The 13,745-nt window shown below is 46.7% G+C and overlaps 1 long non-coding RNA gene across 2 annotated transcripts; it reads left to right on the forward strand.

Annotated features, from left to right (window-relative positions):
• The first annotated feature begins 139 nt into the window (after positions 1–139).
• LOC144112756 (uncharacterized) lies at positions 140–13,359 on the forward strand. 2 transcript variants are annotated; one of them, XR_013310445.1, is made up of 4 exons: positions 140–164; positions 2,610–2,679; positions 3,119–3,248; positions 13,176–13,359. It is a non-coding gene; the product is annotated as an uncharacterized LOC144112756 (long non-coding RNA). The 2 variants fall into 2 exon arrangements; XR_013310444.1 differs by lacking the exon at positions 140–164 and having other exon boundaries at positions 2,342–2,679; positions 13,176–13,357.
• The last annotated feature ends 386 nt before the right edge of the window (positions 13,360–13,745 follow it).

Here is a 13,745-nt window from a genome sequence, read left to right on the forward strand (position 1 = left end):
TCGAAATAACGTAAGCATTATTTCAACCCATGACGTCGAATCTGGTTGGATCAAAAAACTTCACATCGGCTTTTTTTTTTCCTGTTCATGTTTGAGCCGAGCCAAGCATTGCTTTCAGTAGCACTACGGCCGGTCGGCAGGAGGAGTGTGCGATCGTGTTGCACGTGAGTAATTTGTTCTTGCTATCTGTTGGTATGCACATACTGAGTAGAGATGGGCAAAACGGCTCACTTCAGTGAGCGGCTCAGAACGGCTCCGCTCACTGAAGTGAGCCGGATCATTTGAACAGCTCACCCGCTCACTTGGGTCGCTCAGGAAAGAGCCGGGTCTTTTTAGCAGAAGAGCAAGGTTCCGGGCTAGTTGGTAATGCATTTAGGGGAGAAACAGCGCAATGAAACACGGACACACGAAGAACGAGTGAGCCGTGGTTCTTTCCTTTCCACTCCCTCTCTCCACAAGTGCGGCGCAGGGACCATCTCTTTTTTTTTCTTTTCCTTCCGCATGCTACCGGATCCTTAAAGCGCGTCTCTATTCTTGATGGCGCCGAGGCGTCGCGGGCCTCCGCTATCTGATATTTCTGGGACGAGCCAGTGGGTTAGTGGCACCGCCAGTTAGCTGAGAAAAAAAAGAAAGAAAACTTGTCATCCTTCGAGAGGCGACGCGCAGGTGGGGCGGGGAAGGAAAAGAGCATCACGCAATAAGGGTAAGGGCTCCCGTAATAATAGGTTTTTCGGAAATTTTCGTTATGTGTTTTTCTTTTATCCAAGCCCTGGGCTCGAGGTTGTGTCAAACTTCAGGGCTGTAGGTGGCTACCTTCATTGGTTATCGAAACTTAGGACGGGCCTCGAAATACGGCCGCCCTAACTTCTTTGTTTATAAAACTTACAAAAACGCAAGCAAATGCATTACAAATCACAAGTCGGTATTGCCTAGTTTAGCTAGAGGCTCCGTGCAGTGGCTTGTAATTCTGCAAATATACCTAGGCTTTAACACGTGGGTCGATAAGTAAGGTCTTGTAGTGTATGTTCTCTGTGTGAGAATTGCCTTTTTTTTAGTTAGAGTTAGTTCGGCCGTCTGTATGAGACCTTCTTCTGTAACTCAGTTTGCCTTTGTACATTTATGTAGATATATTTCCTCTCTTAATCATCTGCATTTGACAATCGTCCCCATCTTTAAACACTGCCTGGAGAGGCCCTGTTCCTCTCTAAAGAAAAGGAAGAGACCATGCCTGAATTTACTACACGGCTATTTTACGGATGCATATATTGTTTTGTTTTCATAAAAGCCAAATAACTAGTAGGTTACTCTGTAACCTCTGCTATAGAGTTTAGTTATTTGGCTTTAAAAAAAACAATATGTGCATTAGTAGAATAACCGTGTTATAGGTATTTTTACTAATACCTTCGAAATGTTGCACCAGCTCACGATGCAAGATCGGTGGGAGTCGTGAGACATCGCTCGAACAACAGCTGTCAACGAACGGCGCCATCCTTTGCCAATGATTTGCCAGAAGACACGTTCTGAGCGAAACAGCGCTCGCAGACAACGGACGACAAGGAAGACACAACACCGCAGGACAACACAAAGCGAGGACAAGCTCTGCGAGCGCTCTTTTGCTCGGAATGTATCTCAACCAACTCGCCCAGAAATACGCACTTTGCCAGAAGACCCGGCTCTGATTGAACGGTTCTTCGAACGGCTCACTGAACGAGAGAGAAGCGCCCCTTCAAAACAGCCACACGGCTCACTGAACGAGAGAGAAGCGGATCTCCAAAACAGCCACACGGCTCACTGAACGAGAGAAGCGCCTCTCCAAAAGAGCTGCACGGCTCACTGCACGAGAGAAGCAGTTCACCAAAAGAGCGACTCTCCAAAAGAGCCAAACGGCTCACTGAACGAGAGAATCGGTTCACCAGAAGAGCGGCTCTCCAAAAGAGCCAAACGACTCACTGAGCCAAAGACCCGGCTCTTGAAAAGATCCGGATCTCCAAAGGAGCCAAACGGCTCACTGAGACAAAGACCCGGCTCTTCAAAAGATGCGGATCTCCAAAGGAGCCAAACGGCTCACTGAGCCAAAGACTCGGCTCTTCAAAAGATCCGGATCTTTTGAAGAGCCGGGTCTTCGGCTCAGTGAGCCGAATGGCTCCTTTGGAGATCCGGATCTCTCGTTCAGAGAGCGGGCGACCCGTTCACTCAACCAGCTTTCTCGCACTGCTAATAGATGGCGCGCAAATCGCACCCAGCAGCTCTGACGGACGGTTCGACACGGCTAACTGAATGACAAACCAGCTTTCTCGCACTGCTAACAGATGGCGCGAAAATCGCACCCGGCAGAAGACCCAGCGACAAAGCTCTGACGGAACAGACAGTTCGCCGTTCGGCACGGATCACTACGCTGGACTACGGTCCTATGGATCAGTGAGCCGGATCTCCAAAAGAACCGCCTCTCACTTTTCCTGAGCCACGGCTCACCCGCTCTTTTAAAAGAGCGGCTCAGAAGATCCGGCTCACTCCTGAGCGACCCATCTCTAATACTGAGTGCTGCCCGTTATCTGACACTCGGCATTCCGTTGTCAACTTCCTTGCGCCCGAATATTTTGTGTTAGCAGATAAAGCGCTGAGCCCGCTTTCCCGGCAGTGGACCCAAAGGCCCGGAGGGAAAGACTCATCTGTTTTTTCGTAAGTTCTGCTCAAAAGCTCTGTGCAGTTCAACAGAAAAGAGCTTGCGCTGAGCGTGTTTTATATCTTTTGTCAACCCAACCCAACGTAGCTCATGGTCATGTAAAACACGCATAATTACCAGCTTTTGCGTGCTCCCGAAAAAAGGCGGGAAACTTTTGACAACAGTCCAGTTGAACTAACCGTTTGTGCGATGAGTTTTGTACGCGGTCCGATTTTTTGTGGCTCTGCGACTGGGAAAGTCTGTAGAGTGTTGACTTAATGCTGCACTTTACAATTGTGGGGTGTTGTTACAATCCGCTTTCTGAAACAGGTGCAAAAATTGCGGTGAGATAAGCAATTACGCTTTGGCGTCTGCACCGCGAAACATGTTCTTTTAAATTCATATTTATTTCAGAAAACGACTTTAAAAACTGACTGGCAGTTTTGTGGTATGCAGGGACCTTCCAGATTCCTGCTTCGAGTCCGGCGTTGGCTTGCTGGCAGTCCGGCGTTGGCTTGCTGGCGCAGAGGCTGAACAAATGGGACGTTAAAATGCTGAGGCAGCAAAGGCTCTAAGGCGCCACAAAGTGAGCCCTCGACCTTCTGTGAGAATTTTAAAATGAGTGCTGTGCCACTTTCGCCGAGCATCGGTTTTACGTGGGAAAGGTGCTTGGACCCAGGCAGCCAACTAGAATGGAGCGCATGAGGCAACTGGAGAGGCAAGCTTAATTTTAAAGCCTCTAAGCTTAAGACCTTTTTACAGCTGATGGTGTAAAGAGCCCTTAAAGAGATGAACATTGTGGGCAATGTGCTTAATGTCCTTTGACTGTTTGGAAGCTTGTGAGGTGCATAAAGCTCACAAGGCACTGTTGCAGTGTGTGACAGGTCATTGTGGTGATATTAGAAAAAGACATAGTGCAGCACAATGGGACAGAGAAAAGGAGCACGACAGAGAAAAGGAGCACACAGGATAAGCGCTCGTCCTGTGTGCTCCTTTTCTCTGTCCCGTTTTGCTGCGCTATGTCTTCTAATATGCTATACGAACAAGCCCGAACTACAGCTTTGTTAAGATTGGTCATGATAGGTTTCTTTGATTTGGCTGCACACTCTGCACTAGTTCTGTGAAGTTCCGCGGTGGTGCCGGCACCGTGCAACGTCAGCTCAGGCAGTTCAAATGCAGCTTGGCACTGGCCGCTTCCAAAACGAATGGTCGAGTGCAGGTCCGATTGTCCAATAGCCTTGCTGTCGTCACGAAATTGCATCCAACTGCGTGCCGCCAACACCAACAACCACCAAAATCCTGAAACACTTGGAAGAATTTTCAAGCATCAAATCGCAATGAGGTTTTACTATGAACCTGCTCTAGGAAATGGTCGTTTCACGGAAAGAAAAAAAATCGTTGCATGTATACACAGGCGACTTACGAATTAGTGCTTAAATGCTGCCCATGCGACTCGACTTGACTGCTTAGGTTTTCATTATGACGCCTCAATCACTCACCTCCTCTATGTGTAGGTCGAAGAAGCAGAGAAGGTATGGCACGAGATATTTGATGAAATGGTGACAGTTATTTGCTGAAAGGTTATGGCTTACGGGGGTTTGTCCTAAATCGAATCAGGCTATGAGGGCCGCCGTAATGAAGGGCTCCGGAAATTCTGAACACCTGGTGTTCTTTAAGGGAGCATACACACCTAACTTTTGGGTGTGTGGTTTCTTCTTTTTAATGTAATGACGCCACTGTGGTGGCTCAGAGGTTATGGGGCTTGGCTGCTGACCCGAAAGACGTGTGTTTGATGCCGGCTGCAGGGGTCGAATTTTGATGGAGGCGAAATTCTAGAGGCCCATGTACTGTGTGATGTCAGTGCACGTTAAAGAACCCCAGGTGGTCGAAATTTCCAGAGCCCTTCACTAGTGTCCCTCATAGCCTGATTCATTTTGGGACGTTAACCCCCCTAAACCAAACCGATCTTTTTTTGTAATGAGGTGTAAGGCATTATTATACACGGATTACCGTTTGGTATGCTCCTTTGGCTGCCAAAAAATATATAACTGAATTTCTTTCTTGTGCTGTTTCAGTTTCACTAGCTGAACGATGACTGACCTCAAAGAGAGGTTGTAGGTCATGTGAGACGTGAAAAACTGCAATATAATCACTGCTTCCACATTAGTTGTCATTCCGGCTCTTGAGGAAGGCTGGCTTCAGCACTGCAGTAAATCATAACGATGAAGCAGAGATTATATGGGCGTTTTTCCATGCCTCACATGACACAAAAGCACTCTTTGATGTCACAGCAATTGTTCGGCTCTTGAAACTGAAACAGTGTGACAGAAAAAATTCAATTATAAATTATTTAGCGGGGATGGGCAAATATCACATGGTGATTCATAGGTAGTAGTATTTTCTGCATCGTTGTAGAGAAGAAAACATGCCACCAAAATTACGTGTCTATATTCCTTTAGCACGCAGAAAGCCAAATGGAAAATGCTCTTGGCCATTCCCTCCAATGCAAATGCTGTGTGGTGTATAATATTGTTGCGTGGTTGCCGTCCAGAGAGCGAGGCGCGGTGAACGACGGCAGAGATATAATTTAATGGCCGTTGGCCTAGCGCGAGTGCTCTGTAACGCACCACAGCCAGCTTCGTGGTCTTGTCACAATATTGCTTTTTCTCATGGACATTGTCACATGTAGGAAACTGGGTGGTGTGTCATTGTTTGCGTAAGAACTTAAGGACACTGAGAAGTTCCCTAGGCAGCCGCTGACCCCACACCATACGTGGCAAAATTACCTTTGAAAAGTGATTAAATTCCATTGCTAATTACTTTCCTAGAAATAACAGAAGTAATTAAATTATATTACAAATTCCTGTTCTCAAAAAGTAATGACATTACATTATAATTACCTGCCTTAAGTAATGAAAATTACTTAGTTTCGATGCTAAAATGTTGCGCATTGGTCATAGTTTGTGCAAAAAATTTCTAGTTTTTTTTTTGCACCGCCACTGAGCTTGAAAATGGGCGTCAGAAATTTTGCCCCTCTTTAGTCAATTTGAACAGCCGCTTTGCTGATGTAGATGAGTTCTTTGTCATATCAGTCTTCAATCAGAAGTACATCGTTCAATGTGTAATATGGTCCCACCATTCTGATTTTGAAGAATTTGTCATCCGCGTAAACAGCGGGAGTGCATTGACTGCTTATCGACGCATCACCCCAGAAGTGCGCAGGGGCGCGAGAAGCTGCCAATTCTGCTGTTCAATTGATTTGTTCTGGAGGCAAGTTGGTGGAAATACATTGCATGTTGCTGAGACGCTGTTGCCTATGTTGCCCTTCAGTTAGAAATAGGGCCTCAAATGAGGCCACAAAAACCCGAAAACTCACAAACAACTTTCTTAGACGTGTCAGTTGAGACTTCTTGTCAGTGCGGCGACGTCAAAGTACTTGCTCAAGCGCTCGCAGTGCGTTTGTGTGTGAGATCGTGTGCAGTGCAGGAAGATGCATGCCAGTCCTGTGACTGATATGCAGACTCTTCACCAAGGCAGTGCTGACGCCTATGCGCACGTCACCTCTCGTCCACGTGCGCCGCTTCCCTGGAGTGCTGGCCATTACTGGTTGTGCACTTTTAAGGGGAACGCCTTATATGACACATTGACATTGATACCTGGCGTCGTCGTCGATTTCCAGGAAACGCGGTCCACAACCCCCAATGATGTCGTCAGCAGAGGGAAAAATTTCTTCCTAAGGTGTAGAGAATTGAACCAATTGAGGGCCTTCAGATTGCGAGGCGATCGCGCAACCCATGGGCCACAAAACTGCGTTGCTTCTTGGCGAATAATGATTCATTTAATGTATGTGTTACCTAATGACTGTATGCTAATGAGTAGGTGTGTCATTAGAAAGGAAGGAAACAATATAAATTAAAAAATGAATGTTTTTTGCCTTCAAAGCATCGAAGTAGTCTCAAGTGCCCCCGTAATTTATTCTTGCTTTGGTAGTCGCCGCGGTGGCTCATTGGTTATATGGTGCTCGGCTGCTGGCCCAAAAGACTCTGGTTTGATCCCGTCTGTGGCGTCTCATTTCAGTGGAGGCAAAATGCTATAGGCCCGTGTACTGTGCGATGTGAGTGCACGTTAAAGTACCCCTGGTGGTCAAAATTCCCGGAGCCCTTCACTATGGCGTCCCTCATAGCCTTAGTCGATTGCTTTGGGACGTTAAACCCCCATAAACTGCATCTGTGCTTTGTATATGCTCATCTCCACAAACGCGAGGCCAAAGGATGGCAGACACGAGGAGAAGCATGGACTCAGTATGCAGCAAAAGTAATATCGCTAGTAATTAATTACTTTTTTGTGAAATTACTGCTTGAAAGTAGTTCATTACATTAATAAATTACCAGGCCACAAAAGTAATGAATTACATTAGAAATTAGTGAGAAAAGTAATTTAATTACTGTAATTATAGTACAGTAATTTAATTACTGGCTAGTCTGCCACACACTGATTTCAAGGTGATTGCACACTGCTTTTCAATGAATGCGAAATCCTGACATGATAGCTTGTGCAAATGGTACGCAACAAGACCTTTTGCAACAAGACCTTCCCTTCTATTTTTTTGTCCCCCCCCCCTGTCCCTATTCATTTTTTTTTAGATGTTATGAATGCAATGTTTTGGCAACAAGCTTGAATTAGCCCCTATGAAAAATTTTTTTGCTGGTCTGCACGTGACTGGCTCTATGTCCAGGTTTTGCACCATTTCCTAGTCCCTGGCATTTATTGGCACTTTCACTTCATTAAAACTTTTGTGAATGTGCTGGAACAAATTTTGAAAAGTTCCTTTTCTATCGTTTGCAAGTTGTTTCCATATTTTTGTTTTCCATGGGGGTGAAGTTTCATGGCATGTCCAGTCCGTCAACTATTTCTTACCGTTCTCAGATACTTTGTCCCCTTACACTTGAGCATTGTGGAAGAGCCGCAGCTGCTCTTAAGATGCTTTGTGTCCTTGCCTTTGTGCAGGGCAGCAGCGGCGTCTTCCGCAGTGCTCAGGTGCGTGTGGGCAAAGCATCCAAAAATGATGACTAGCTTGGCTGGTATTTTCTCTTGGTCTCTGAATGCATCATATGGTCACAATTTGGCAAAATTATGGACATGTATACCAGGAAATCGCTTCAAAAAGTTATCCAGAATTTGTATTGTGAATAAAAATAGCACAACACGCATAATTTTTCGTTTTGTGATAGTGCAGATTACACGAACCAAGAACAGAACAGCAAGGTTCTACTGTATTTCTTTGAAGGGCTGTGACGGTTTTAAAGGGTGTCTAGCAACCTAGAATTTTCAAGAGGAATTTTGTTTACCTGGAAAAATCGGCGAGTTGCGAGGGATACCATCAAGAAAGTGGTCAAGTCTCGGACAGGCTGGCAGGACAGGCGGACAGGACAGGACAGGCTGAAATTATTGCAGAGGTCTGCTGCGAGTTTTAACGATACTACAAGTGTCCAGCACACGGTCCGTTCTTATTGGCATGACATATTTTTGCTCCTAATGAGTATTAGGCATGGCAGCCTGTCTGTTCTAGCTGTCTTTTTCTTGTTTCAATTAAGTGAGCATTGTGTATACTGTTTGGCTCTGTACAGGTTGCCACACTGCTCATTAAATTTGGTCTGGTGCATATGAATAGACACAGCTACATTCAAAAGTATTTTCTGTGGAATAAGCCGTAGTCATAGTAATGTGCAGAATTCATGCACTTTCAGTATACTGATGCGAGGTGCCACGCCACTCCAGTGTGGCATCAAAATCGATCTGTAAACCTTGCTCTCAGTCCCCGTCAATCTTGTAGGCTGTTGCAGAAACAAATAGAGGCTAGTTTCTCTGCGGTTTGAGCTGTGATGACGAGGTCATAAAAAGCTGTTACTTTTTGTGGAAATCGCTTGGTGCTTGTCCTGTGGCATTGCTGCTATCGAAAGGGATGCCAGAGTGTGCCTTCATTGGAAAGGCAGTAAAAGGCAGTGCTTCTCAGTGATGAGCAAACCAACCTTTCAGCCCTCTTGTTCAAGGGTTCCTTCTTGAAAGCCTGAAGTATTCTTTTGCAGTACAATGAGCAGTGTATGGAGCCCCTGAAAGCATGCAGAGTGTTCCGTTTAGAAATTTTCCAGAATTTTTTCAAAGTAGAGTTGTTTGTTTCTTTTGTGAAAGCACATGTAATGTCAGCACATATGGCCACCACTCTTATGAACCATTAAAAAAAAGCAAAAACTTGTGAGCATAATTTTAACAGACTTCCAAATCTAGGACTCCGGATCGCCCAGGCACTTTTCATCTAGTGAGAAGGGAAACAGCTGCTGAAATTCCTGCACGGATTCCTAGTTGAAATGTGTCAGCATCTCTGGGTCCGTTACGGCCAGGGATTCCAGTGTGGTGAAACCCATGCACAAGAGTTAAGTGGGCCATGTCCCATCCAGAATGCTGCATCTGGGGCAGCATTCCACAGCTGGAGGTGTCACAAGGGAGAGTGGAAGAGGTCGTCTTGTTAATGCTCTCACTCTTGTTGTAGCTTAAAGGGACACTGAGAAGAGCTCTATCAATTTTTTTTTGTTAGCAAAATCTGATAGTTTGGCATTTCATGGCTTTGTTGCCGCTTGTCCGCGAGCAAAAGGTGCCTTTTTTGCAAAGAAATTTGGATTCCAAGTGGAAAAAGTTTTTCCCGCCGCTCCGATTCAAACTTGAGAACTCTTACGACGTCACAGGACGAAGTGATGTGAAACGTGATGTAAACGCAGACTCCGTGACTTCTGGCCGCTAGCGGTGCGGTCTAGCTGCTGCCGAAATGAAAGCTACCGCCGCCGCACGTTGAAGGCGTCTATCAGGGGTCGCTACCGTCGCTTCGTTTACGCTTGCACCGGTGTCTTGCCAGCGTAACGAGTGATCCCGTTCCCGAACCCGACGACGAAGTTCTCGCAAAAACTCCAGCCCACATTTCAGCGACCTTAGCCCCAGAGAGCGTGTGATGCTTTTCAGGGAGCACAGTTAGGTTAGGCACCGGCGGGTCGTTTCCCCCTTCCTCAGTGAGCAGCCGTTGATAATCAGATATCATAACCCCAGTGCGGGGAGTCGTGAAGGGCCAGGACAAGGTCGGCGCGTTGCGCCCATCGGAGGCTGACCGGGGCTTTGGGGACAACGGATTGTCATTCTTTTAACGGCGCGGTTGCACGGTGCAGCAGGCTGCGTCGAGGTCTCCCACGGTTGCAAGGGCCAATTAAAGTTACTTATTTATTGTTTTGCCACAAGAAACGGGCGGGTGCTCAAGGGCGCTTGCGTTTAAAGTTGGCGGCTTGAAACTAAAGCCGACGCACTACGCTTCAACGGCTTCCGCTAGATCCAACGGGTCCACTGGATCGGGCTCTCTCGCCAACTTACATGTACCTTCAGATGTGTACTTTGAATGGATTAAATTAGCCGAGAGCTCGAAAAGAACAGCTCCGCCCAACTGCCGAAACTATTGAATTACGTCACAACACGCACCTCGCCACGGAGCCGAATCGGTCTAGCCGGGCTGGTGGCGGCTGACGCATTCGGCGCGAAATAGAGACATGCTCAAAGCACTCCGCCAGTGCGGTCAGTGTGCGCCGAAGCCGCTGAACGCGTCAGCGGTCAAGCGCAGTTGGAGTATAGAGGGTCTCGCTTTGGCCAACGTAACGTCACCATGCAGCGTGCGCGCGCATTACGCCGGCGTATAAACGTTCCTTAACAGAGCCTGCGCTTAACCACTAACCAACGTATTCGGTGGCGGCATCTATGGGAGCCACTGAAACCCCCCGCCCACTCACTGAATAAAAAATAATCCTGCACCGAGGTTCACGATCGAACCAGGGCCTTTAGCGTTTCAGGCGGAGATGCTACCACTCCGTCACGACGGCTCAAGGTTAACCATTAATAAAGGCGCTTCTAGTGAATGCACTCTTCCGATGCAGAAGTCTTCGCACTTTCGTTACGTACATCCTGGCCTAACAGCACTAGGCCGTCAGCAATTTTTCTTAACTGCCTTGTACCTTATCTCCCGTCCCTAATAAACGATTTCCGTTAAGTAGTTTGAAGTTGCCTGGCACAGCCGGGAATGTTTCGCCGAGCGAGCGTGCGAAGAGCACAAGTGCTCTTTATACTGCGAACGGCCTTCTACGATCACCGACCATCGTGCCATCATAGTTTTTCATCGGCTGTGGCGATCACCTGACCAGCCTTAACAAGCTCCTTCAAAGGTTAACTAGCACTTGGAGTTCCTCTGCTGTTCTGCGCTTGTAAATCGAGGCGCGTCAAAAACAAAGCCTCGGGGCACGCAAAGTTCATAGACGCAAAGCGCCATATCAAATCGAAACTCTCCTGGCTGCCTGTGGCGCCGCCAAGCATCAGTTTTCTTTACTTCCAACATTCAGGTTGCCTTTTGTCTGTCTTCCTTGTGTGATAAAAGTGCACTGTTGGTTTTAAAACAGAACTTACTTCAATATTGAACCGTGCAGCCTTCCTTCGATAGCCTCAAAGATTCGCGACCTCCATGTAGGCAGGACAATTCCTCCAAGGTGGCGTCTCTTGTCCTATGACGTCAGCACGCTTGTACTTGCAAGATCGGCAAGTGGCGGCGATACCTGTATTTTGGTTCTTGCTATTTTCTACCTTACAAGAGCTTTGTTTTCAGTAAGAGTGGCGTTCTTGTGATCAGGACCTGGTATTCTATCGATACAAGCCAACTTCAATTTCTGCTCAGTGTCTCTTTAAGCTGCTGTTCATCGATTTTTTGTGTCATTAGTGTTTCTCAACAATGCCACATCACGTCATACGCCTTTTCAGTGTCTGAACTGTGACAAGAGCATCTCCACCGCAGCCGTGGGCTCGTGCTTGAGTGCTCGCCTCGACTACGGGAGGTCGTGGGTACGATTCCCGCGGCCTCCGGTCCACCAGCCAATTAATCCAATGGGAACAGGCGGCCCCCGGCCTAGTGCTCGGCTCTGCAGGGGTGCACTGCGTGGGAAGGATAGCCTGCGCCTCAAAATTCCCGTCAAATGCGGACACAAAAATGTCACCACGTGGTTAAAACCCGCAGTCCAAAACTCTCGCCTTGTGCCAGTTACAAAACTTAACGTTCACTTCTCTAGCCTCAAGACAGATGTGCCATAGCTCTCTCGCTCACAAACCTCCTTCAAGCAAAGTGCAGTGGTATTTTCTTGCTACCGTTGTGGCTGGCTCACACGCATCGGCAGGTGTGCATGACTGGTTTAAAAAAAAAAGATGGGACTTCTACCGCACCAGATGGATTTAGGGTTGTTTGACGCCGGAACTTATCTCTGATCCATCAAGGCAACGGTTTGGTCGAAGACCCTTCTCCCAAGCATCTCACCCTAGATGAGCTGAGCACCATGGCGGCGAAATCTTAAAACCGGTGGGTACCCGGCGGCACTGGGAATCAAACACAGCACCTCCCGAATGTGAGGCGGATGCTCTACCACAAGGCCGCGCTTCAGTGCTATGATCTTTGCCAAAAGGCCGAGAAATGAACAGTCGAAAGATTGTTGTTCAGCGACTTACAAAGTCAAGCTGTCATGTTTTTTCCTGAACACAGTTATGGCTCAGACTAATTGTACCATTCTACATGATTTTTCCTCATTCATTGAGATGCTCAATAAGCTTTAGGATGTGATAAATTATGAAGAGGAATGACATGTGTCTTTTCATCACTGCATTTTGTGGAAACATGTTTGCGTTGTAATTTCAAATATCTGTTTTATAATTTGAACTAGTCGAAAATAAAGCATATCGCAGTACTGGCCGGCATTTCGAAAGGCCCTGATATGCACAGCATGTGTACGAGTCCAGACGATGCAGCGGTTCCTGTGTCACTACTTTTGGAGCCCACATGACCAGGGTTGCTGCTCTTCCTTGGGAGTGACGTCATAATGCACCCCGACACTCAGAAACCGAAATCGCTCAGTATAAATAATGCGATAATATTTAATGTGCATATTTGAATTGCAGAGCACGTATCACATGCCGGGTGGGAGTATGCAATGTTTGAAACTAAGAACACTCCAACCAAAAATTTGATGTCTCCGCCCCTTTAAGGTTTTGGGTTTAACATATGGAGCTTGTGACCTCCTGTGTGCCAGCTTCAGAAGCCTTTCAGAAACTCTTTCATTGTTTGTCTTGACTATTTTTATTCATTCTTGGTCTCTGCCTTGTACACACTTCTTTTTGTGTGTGGTTTCTCTGGCACGTCTTGAACAATGTTCCTTTTATCCTTTTTTTTTAGGATCTTTCTAGTGTCCATACGCAAAGCCACTACAGGAGTGCGTGGGCTGCTGCTGTAGCCTGTTGGGAGATGTCTTTATCTTTTTTCCTTCATATGCATTCCATTATTTGTGTATTTGTTTGTGGGTTTCTCTTAGTGGTTTATTAGTTGCATTTTATTGTTCTGAGCTTGCATACTTTTTCTCTTTTCATGGCATCCAACCCTGTGTATGACTGATACTAGTGGAGGGACTGCAGCAGCCGACCTTGCATGGCGCGGCATTCTCTGGTCCAAGGCTCCTATTCCCCGTTCCAGGCTACTGGCTCAAGAATGTGCCCACAAGTCTGCACCTTGGCGTACAGGCAGTCGCATTAGGCCCACGTCGGCCAGGACTTCCTTGGCAAATAAAGTATTCCTACTGACACGCCTTGTTAGTAATTAATGAAGTGTATGAATAAATGAGTAACAACTTCGTTGGCCATATGGAAAAGCCGTGTTACAAAGCAGTTTTTTTTTGAAGACTATACCCAACCACCACATTGTTTCCTCTGAGTAACCTACTCATATTTGAGGTAAGTGCTTGCCGTGTGTCGCATCAGTCTGAAGTGTTCCTGCAGAACCGCGTAGTGCCTTCCTGTTTATGCCATTGCAGCAGAAAATGCTCCACAAAGCTAATGAAAACAAAGAAATTTCACTAACATACTGCTTTGAGACAACTTAAACGGGTGCTGAAGCCCACTGAAAATGTACATCAGGGAATGAACAGGATGATTGTGGGCACTGCATGTGCCTACTTTTATTGCATAGGAGGGG

This window comes from Amblyomma americanum, chromosome 1 (genome assembly GCF_052857255.1).
Source record: "Amblyomma americanum isolate KBUSLIRL-KWMA chromosome 1, ASM5285725v1, whole genome shotgun sequence".
In the NCBI taxonomy this organism is placed as follows: Eukaryota; Metazoa; Arthropoda; class Arachnida; order Ixodida; family Ixodidae; genus Amblyomma; species Amblyomma americanum.